This window comes from Clupea harengus, chromosome 15, assembly GCF_900700415.2.
Source record: "Clupea harengus chromosome 15, Ch_v2.0.2, whole genome shotgun sequence".
In the NCBI taxonomy this organism is placed as follows: Eukaryota; Metazoa; Chordata; class Actinopteri; order Clupeiformes; family Clupeidae; genus Clupea; species Clupea harengus.
In genome coordinates this window covers 25,885,939-25,895,245 of record NC_045166.1, presented here as the reverse complement: position 1 = coordinate 25,895,245, position 9,307 = coordinate 25,885,939, and the positions used below count along the sequence as shown (strand labels likewise).

The following is a 9,307-nucleotide window of genomic DNA, read 5'->3' as shown; positions in this document are numbered from 1 at the left end:
TGTCATGAAGTTGTTCTGACTGGAGGCATTCTCATATTCATGTATTAGTGTGTCTTGACAGTTGTCATAGAGTTTAATGCTGTGATAAAGCATAGATGTATGCATTCTCATGCATAAATGCATTCTCATAAACTCATGCACTAGCGTCTGATTCCTTCCCCATTATTGTTATGGTGATTTGATTAACTTCAGATGCCGTGTAGACCAGTTATTCCCTTTGCCAAAACTTCATGTGCTCAGACACAGGCCAGTGGCTGCCCATTTCAAATGACCGGCATCAACAAAACTGGATGTTTTTGTACTGCTAGCACAGAGCTTAGAATGCCAGACGTTCTCTGTCTGTTAGTTAGATTCCAAATTATTGCCCTAGCTCCTTTGTTTCACTGAAGCAAAGGTGTAGAAGTTAGGGCTAAGATAGCCCATCAAGATGTCATCTGCACTGATACTATGTTAAAACAACTATTTTCTATTTCATGGCTTCTGTAATAAGCAACCAGTGATCAACCAGGACATTTGTGATGAATTAAACATTTTTATTTCCGTCAGCTGTTACCAACCCCATTTAGTATGTAGTTCTCACAACATCTTCATTAAGGCTGTCAAAGCCAATTTCATGTTATTTGTCCTGTCTGTGAGGTAGGCTATTACATTTGCGAATGATTCACTTGTGAATGTCCCCATAAATCCAATGTATTTTTTGCACCATAACCATTCCTCTTGTTATTCTGTTCTTATACTGTTCTCGTTTGTTCTTAACTGTGTGTTATGGAGTGTTTTGTCAAACGTATTTGTTTTTGGGCTCACAAAGGGCTTCAGAAAAATCATAACATTGTATTTTAATACAACTTTTTTGTATTCAATTATTTGCAGGCAAGGTAGTGTTATAGCTGATTTAACCATGAGTCATGGTGACATCGACTGGGCTCAGATAAAAGCACAAAATGCAGATCTGAAACTCCAACTCCAAAAAGCAGGTCTTGATGTTGCTGAAAACTTTCTTTCTGAAAGTGGTAAGAGTCCATCCAACATAGACTCATGAAATTATATACATTTAATTAAAATAGTTCTATATCAATGAAGCTGTTTAATCAGAGACATCGTCATTTCTCTCCACAAAGTTGAAAGAGAACTTCTCGAAACGGAAGACCCCCACGCTGGAGATGCTGCTATGGTATTAAAATGCCCTGAATCAAGTGACACAGTTGTTGAACCAGAATGGAGGTTCAAAGGAAAAACACTCACTAACTCAAACAAATATCAGATTTCATCTAAGACTCTCACCGTCACAGGAGTTGCCCTTAGTGACCAGGGTAAATCAGATTCATTGAAGTTATACTGAATGTTTTGTTTTCCTCATGTATATATGAGGAGAAGTGCAGTAGAGCAACATACATGGTACATTTTTCATGGCTGTGCTGGACTTAACTGGACATCTGTGGTGCTTGTCTGCTTTGTTCCTGCAGGTCTTTACGGGTGCAGATATGACAGAACCTCAGCACCAACTCTCTTTTATTGGAACACTGTAACTATCAAACAAAACCCTGAGATTCAACCAAATTTTCTTACAAAATCTGTTATTTGTGAAGCAGAGGTTCTTGTGGAGTGCTGTGTGAGGAGCCCATACAAAGTCAAACTGATTGATGTTGGAGATACGCCCCCAAGGAGTAAGTACAGAGCTGGTGTTCAATCTGTGTAGAACACCAGCCAAATTGCGGTTTTATTATACGGCTCTTCAGTATGCTGCACAATGTTCCATTGATTAAAACCCAACATCCGAGATCTGATATTTCTTCAAAATGACTGCTGCTGCAAAAATGTTTTACAACCACTGCCATTGGGAACGGCTTTTGTGCCTCAAATTCACATCTTTTATATCATTCTGCATTTTTCGCAATGAAAATTCATTGTAACTTGAAGTTAACACGTAATACATTGCACCACAACACCTGCCACTTTGAAGTTCTATTTACGTGAAGAAATTTTTTTTTCTCAATGGAAGCCGCAAAACGGCAACAAAATAACTTAAGGGGTCTTGTTCCTCCTGTCAGGATTTCGTTTTTGATAATGACCGACGGGCTATACATTATTCCTCACAAATCACAGTTAACACAAGGTTAGCTCATGATATGAGATGTCACAACAACAATTTCAGGCGATTCTGCAATACTCAATATAACACGAAGAAATGTTGTAGGTTATATCAGGAAGAAAATGTTTACTTAAAAAGACATTTTCGTCAGTCATGTCAAATAATGCACCTTATTTAAAAACAGCATTCTATTTTCACTGAATACAAACAATGAAAAGTGCGCTGTTGTCCCATCCAGTAACTATAAAAATGGAAGATGGAATGTCTTTTTACGCTGCCAGTTACAGTTGTGGCTCATGACCACAGGGAAGCATAAGAGTGGCAGAGGGTAGTGATGTTTAGAAAAGAAGAATAGTTATGTAAACAAATTAGTTTTGAAGGTCCAATGTTTGAAGTATCTATACTTGGTGTCATTGTAATGAGTGTAGTCTCACAAGCAGAAATATCTTCATCTAGATTTTTCCCCATTCTAATTAACACACCATCATATTATAATATACAATTTTTATGTATTCTTTTCAACGTTTTACTGCTTTCTTTTTTAAGTGATTGTTTTGACCTTTAAGAATATCTCAGTTGTGCATTGCAAACTGCATATTTTGCATTAGGGGGTTGGGTTTGAGAGTTTTCAAATTTTTTAACATTTGTTTATTATTCATTGCCGGCTTACATTTTCTTCAGTAGTGTATTTTTTTAGGCTTTTTTTATGTTGGGAATTCAGCACTTATTCACATAACATATACCATTTTTGTCTTTGTATGGTCATAGATTTTATGGGACAGTTTAGTAAGTTAAGTGATCATTTTGTTTCCTTTTTTCTCTACTTTTGAAGTTACCCCAGGAAACAAAAGGTATTGTGTTGAAGTTTCATATTTCACGAAAACAGAAGATTGTGGCAAAACATTGCCATTTTCATGCCAACTTGACACTGAAAAGGACCAACTCAAAAACAGACAAAAAGACATTGAATTAAATGTTGGGACACAAAATGAAGGTACATTTCCTCATTTGTTTTCTTTTTCATTTATTTTTTTGTCGGTTTTGCTCTGTCAGTTCAGCTCAAAATGTGTGCTTATCAGCAGCTTAGAGCTCACTTTCAAGTTTGCTTCTTAACCACACAGTGCAGTAGATATAATATAATACATTTATTAGTCCAGTATAAACTGTTCTGTATGAAGCAGAATTATGTGGATTTTTCCTACAACAGACATGCATATTGTTTGCTTAAACTTGAACCAAAATGAGAAACATTTGAAAACTTCTGAATCTGAGTATTGTTGGAGGGTTCAGCCCAGATTCAAGTCTAACAGGAGACAGGGTAGAGTCATATTTACAACCAGGTCACTAGCAAACGCATCACATACACAATGCAGCAAGTTGCCTTATTCTCATATTGCCATTCCTTTGTCGTACACAGCCTTTGTCATAAGTCTTTGTTAGCCTCAACATAAGTAATATAACAAATAATACACGGAAGTGTGTCCTAAATAAAACTATGTGAACTTTGATTTCTGCAGAAACATCTTGTGAGGACGTTAAGTTTGGAGTTGGAAAAGAAGAAGATATTGTAACAGTTGCCTGTGATGAAGGGAATGTTGGTCAACAACAGTATAAGTGCACAAACAGTAAATGGGTTCCTCTGCAGGACAACTGTGTCTTAGAAGTCATCAAAAACCTGGAAGATCAATCACAGGTAATGTTCTGTTGAACTATTGAGGATTTTCCAGATTCTTCTATTATTTTAAGTCCAGTCCCTCCAGGATCTTGCAAAGGTTTGTTGTGATATTGTTGTGGTATTGCTGTGATTTTAAGTTTGAGTTTCAATTTATTCCGGGAATAACTAAAAATTGTGATCCTACCAGGATCTTGCGAGGGTTTGTTGTGATAGTTGTGGCCAAAAGTGAGTTTGCTGCTGGAATTCTCATAAAATGCCTTTAAAGTTGCGGTGATTTTGACAATACAATTCTTATGATATCACAAATAACAGAATTCTATGACTTTCCATTCCATGAATTGATTCCTGTTTATTTTTACATGTGAATGTTTCTAATACCCTAGATTTCAAGCAACAGAAATATTTGGAATATTTTCCCCAATAGGGCATAACTGGAGGGGATGTTCCTGAATTTGTTGAGCTGCTCAGTAATGCCACACAGCAGAATGGTGCTCTAGTTGTTTCTTCACAAGCAACTGTCACATCTATTGTGACCATACTTGACAATATTGCAACAGCCTCCAGTACAATCGAAGTGGACCAGGAGGTGATGGAGGTATGGTGTTTTGAAATATGAAACTTGTTTTTTTTAAAAAATTGGCAACAGAAAAGACGTATTGAGAATTAGACTGATCTGGTTTGGTGGCATTTACCACCAAAAACCTTTTCCAACCCATTCCTTTTTGTCAATTGTATTTTCACAGAATTTCCTTCAAACTGTGGATGTCCTTGTGTCCCCGGGTGCCAATGCTGTCTGGAATAACTTAAATGGTGATACCAATGAAACTCGTAAAAGTGCCAGCTCCAACTTGTTGCTTGCCGTGGAAAAAATGGCAGGTGCACTCGCAGATGAAGACACATATCAGATTGTGACAGAAACCCTTTCTTTGAACAAATCTGTAGTGACTGAAGCCAATAATTTGCTCATGATAAACTCATCTGAAATTGAAATCCCTGCAACAGAGCTATCTGGGGGAACACCTCAGTCACAGTCGTTGTATTTTTTTCACTTAATAATGTTATCCCAGTCAGAACTTTACATGACTCCATAGACAATACCCTAAATGGCAACGTTATTTTGGTCAATACAAGTCAACGCCTTGACAACATCTCTCTGACCTTTGAGAAAAACAATACTGAATTGGCAAACCCCCTTTGTGTCTTTTGGAACTTTGATCTTTTCAACAAAACTGGTGGATGGGATTCATTCGGGTGTGAGCCGAAGTTCGATGGAAATTTCACAGTCACATGCGAGTGCAATCACACAACTTCCTTTTCCATTCTCATGTCACCGTATATTCCAGAGAAAGTCAAAGAGGCCCTGGCATACATAACATATATTGGAGTTGGAATATCAATGGGCAGCTTGGTCATCTGCCTAATAATTGAGATCATTGTTTGGCGTGCCATGACAACGAATGACACAGCCTACATGCGACACGTCTGCATTGTTAACATTGCTGTGTCCCTCTTGATTGCTGACATCTGGTTCATCGTAGGAGCAGCTGTATCGAATGAAAATGGAGCAGCCGTGGGGCCCTGCTCTGCAGCTACGTTTTTTGCCCACTTCTTTTATCTGGCAATGTTCTTCTGGATGCTGATATCTGCCCTACTGCTCTTGTACCGCATTGTGTGGGTCTTCGGAAACATATCCAGGTTGGCCATGATGCTAATTGGCTTCTTTATTGGTACGGTTGCCCTCTCATTATAGCAGTGGTAACTGTGGCATCGACAGCTGGACGCGATGGCTATATCAACTCAAATAATACGTGCTGGCTTAACTGGACTGAGACAAAGGCTCTGTTGGCCTTTGTGATCCCTGTCTTGGTCATTGTGGCCATCAATTTTTGTGTCATGATCGTGGTCTTGGTCAAAATGCTCAGAAGAGGAGTGGGAGACACTGTACAAAATGATGAAAAACACAACCTAAAGGTCATTGCAAAATGTGTGGCCGTATTAACTCCACTGTTTGGCCTTACCTGGGGATTTGGCATTGGCATCTTGATTGCTCCGGATAGTGTTGGACTCCATGTTGTTTTTGCAGTCCTAAATTCTTTGCAGGTATGTATTTGGATTAGCATAAATTATACTGAATGCCTTTTTAATATGGTTCTGTACGTTGTATTTGTTGCTTTCTCTCATGCATATTTCTCTTTAAAAGGGTTTCTTCATTTTGGTGTTTGGGACCCTCTTGGATAGTAAGGTATGTATTGTCACTAAAGTCAGTCAAATCTTCCTCTTGCAATAGAACAGTTCTGTATGTGTCTTTGTTTGTTTGCTTGTTTGTTCAGAAACAAATGATTTGAGCAAAGGGGCACATAAAATAACAGTCAAATAATGAACTAAATCTTTATTGAACACCTACTGTACATCTTTGTATGACAGCTGAACAGTATTAATAATCTAAGCACACATCCATGAAGTGTCTTCAGTTTTTTTCTACAGGAAGCTGGACTTGTAAGACCACAAATATGCTAAATAATTTACATGTCGTCCTCTTGTATGTCTAGATTCGAGCTGCTCTGGCCAGAGCAACAGTGATCTCAAGCTCCGGGTCTGGACAAACAAGAGTAAGCACACAAGTGTTACACAACTTAAATATATAGTTTATGATCAACATGATGTATAGCTTTTCCACTTGGCTATATAAACATAGCCTGGCTCCACCTGCCTATTGCTCACAGCTCAGTTTTCTTTTCGCTGTGAGTATAGTCTGGAAACTCTGTTTGCAAGAGGGAACAGGGCCATTCTGAGTGGCCTCCAATCAGTGACCAGTGGGGGTGACTAAGTGCGATGATGTTGAAATGTAGCGTTTGTCTCTTAATGTAGTTCCAACTATGGCAGCAGTGCAAGAGCTACATGACACGATACAAACAGTAGTAGCAATGCTAACAAACATAGAATAATTGAAGCTGGAACAAGAATAATATAAATGTATTCATTAGGGGCAAAGACATTGTTTATTTACTGCCAACATGGTTTTGGAAAAGGCAAATATATCAGTTTGAACTGTTAGTGGTGAAGGAGGAAGTAAATGAATCCCACGGTGGTCTATGCAGATTGGTTAAAGGCTGGTCCAGTGGTTTCAAAATGTACCTGAAGTCTACACCCATTAGGATGCAACGACTGGAAGCAATCCCCAGTGGAGCGTGGCCAGACCCTATCTATTCACAAAGAGATTTTGGGTCTGGTTATAGCAGGCTAATATAAACACCCTGTTTTTATAAGAAAAATATAAATATACATTGAGTAAACACTTCTTCAAGTCACAGTGGCATACTGAGTGTTTTCCAAAATAATATTCTGAACCACACCAAAATAAGCAAATAAAAATGAATTGTGGTAGAGACATGCTTCATTTCATTGTGCCCTAAAGGCTCATAATGGAATTGCTCTGTGATGTATCTGTTACTGGAGAAGGTTTTTGGATTTGAAATAATGTCTATTTGTTTTACATTCTGTCTGTTATAGAGCACAAGTGGAGGAGTGTCATCTTCTAATGGTTTGGGCATCTTTCAAAGGATTAGAAGGCAAAGTAAGAGAGTACCTTTTATTGATTATTATTATTATTTATCAATTAATACCATTATTATTTTATTAGAAGTAGTAGTAGTAGTAGTAGTAGTAGTAGTTTACACAGTTTAATTCTGGCATGTTAATATCATCCTGGGAGTTGATAAGAGTGATGATCATCAATCAGTTTACTTCATTTTTGTTCTTGCAGGGGGCTACAACATCCCTACGACCACTTCAGATTCTTCTGTCAATAGCTAACAGTTTAATAAATACCTTAAACTCTATGGATAGTTACTTGGCAGTTTCAAAAATGGAGAGAATAGATGGAATAATGTCACCCATCTATGGGGAAAAAAGTCCCACTGGTTAAACTGAGACCTTCATGAAAATGCACAATAGTGCATTCGACTTGTGATAACATAGGTTATACATATACAAAGAGATTATTTCACTAAATCTGTTTATCTTGTTACCCTTTAATGTTTTAGCACTTACTGGTACAATGTATTCCTCTTAAAATGGCAAACTACGGGGCTGCTATAACAGCATGATGTAATATACTTTTTTTGCAAAAAAAATAAATAATAATTTGTTATATAAAAACAAATATAATTTGTTTACCTGTGTGCCGTGTCATTGAAAGCAGTGTGCATTGCTGAAAGAAGAGTCATCATTCATCTATTGGTGCTATTTGCTCCAATGTATCTTTAACCTTCAGACAAAAAAAAAAGTTCAGTATGAGCAAATATGAGTATGATGTACTGTAGCATCAGACATTTCTTCCTAACTCTTTCTTAACTGCGTTCGAGAATGAGGTCCATTGAGGCAAAAGGGGCATGTATGGATATATTCTAGGAGACTCAATTCTGAGCATGGTATGTATTTTACTGTATAATAGTCTATAATAGTGACATGAAGTCATTTATATGATTCAAAATCGCCGTGTAGGCAGACTAAACTCAGAACTCCCAGCATAATATTGTAAAACGGACCAACCCACAGTCTGACATGCATTATAAATTGACTTGTATTTGATTGCGGAAAATAAGTATTTGAACCCCTACCAAACAGCAAGAGTTATGGCTCCCATAGACCAGTTATGTGCCCACAAAGCACACAGATTAGTCCTCATTAGGCCTAACAAGGTACACCTGATCTCAACTGGTGACGTGTATAAAAGAAACCTGTCCAAAGAATCATACTTCACACCTTCAACCTCACCACCATGGGCAAGACCAAAGAGTTGTCCAAGGACGTCTGGGATAAGATTGTAGACCTGCACAAGGCTGGAATGGGCTACAAAACCATCGGCAACTGTTGGTGCGGTTATTCGCAAATGGAAGCAACACCAAACAACTGTCAATCGCTCTCGGTCTCGGGCTCCATGCAAGATATCCCCTTGTGCAGTATCGGTGATCATCCGAAAGTTGTTGAATAACCCCAGAACTACACAGGGGGAGCTTGTGAATGGTCTCAAGGCAGCTGGGACCACAGTCACTAAGAAAACCATTGGCAACACACTACGCCGCAATGGTTTGAAGTACTGCAGCACTCGCAAGGTCTCCCTGATCAAGAAAGCACATGTACAGGGCCGTCTGAAGTTTGCCAATGGACACTTGAATGATTCTAAGGAGGATTGGGAGAACGTGATGTGGTCAGATGAGACCAAAATCAAGCTTTTTGGCATTAATTCAACTCGCCGCATTTGGAGTGGGAAGAATGCTGAATATGATCCCAAGAACACCATCACCACCGTCAAGCATGCAGGTGGAAACATTATCCTTTGGGGCTGAAATCGGCAGGGGGTCAAATACTTATTTTCCCCACTGTATGTAGAAGATTATTAGAGGTTTCTGGGCGTGTTCTTTTTATGATTCTAGGACAAAGACTCTCTGAGCTTTAAAGGCATATTGACAACAAGAACAAAAAAACGATTTCCCCACCGGTGGGAAAGGGTCCCTTAAGTGTTAAGGTGGTAAATGACATTC

At 38.4% G+C, this 9,307-nt stretch overlaps 1 long non-coding RNA gene and 1 pseudogene across 1 annotated transcript; both read left to right on the top strand.

The window, feature by feature from the left end:
• The first annotated feature begins 666 nt into the window (after positions 1 to 666).
• LOC122133532 lies at positions 667 to 1,553 on the top strand. Its single transcript, XR_006152842.1, has 3 exons — positions 667 to 1,010; positions 1,119 to 1,310; positions 1,464 to 1,553. It is a non-coding gene; the product is annotated as an uncharacterized LOC122133532 (long non-coding RNA).
• Positions 1,554 to 2,064: 511 nt separating this feature from the next.
• Positions 2,065 to 6,086, top strand: LOC105904622 (annotated as a pseudogene).
• Positions 6,087 to 9,307: the final 3,221 nt, after the last annotated feature.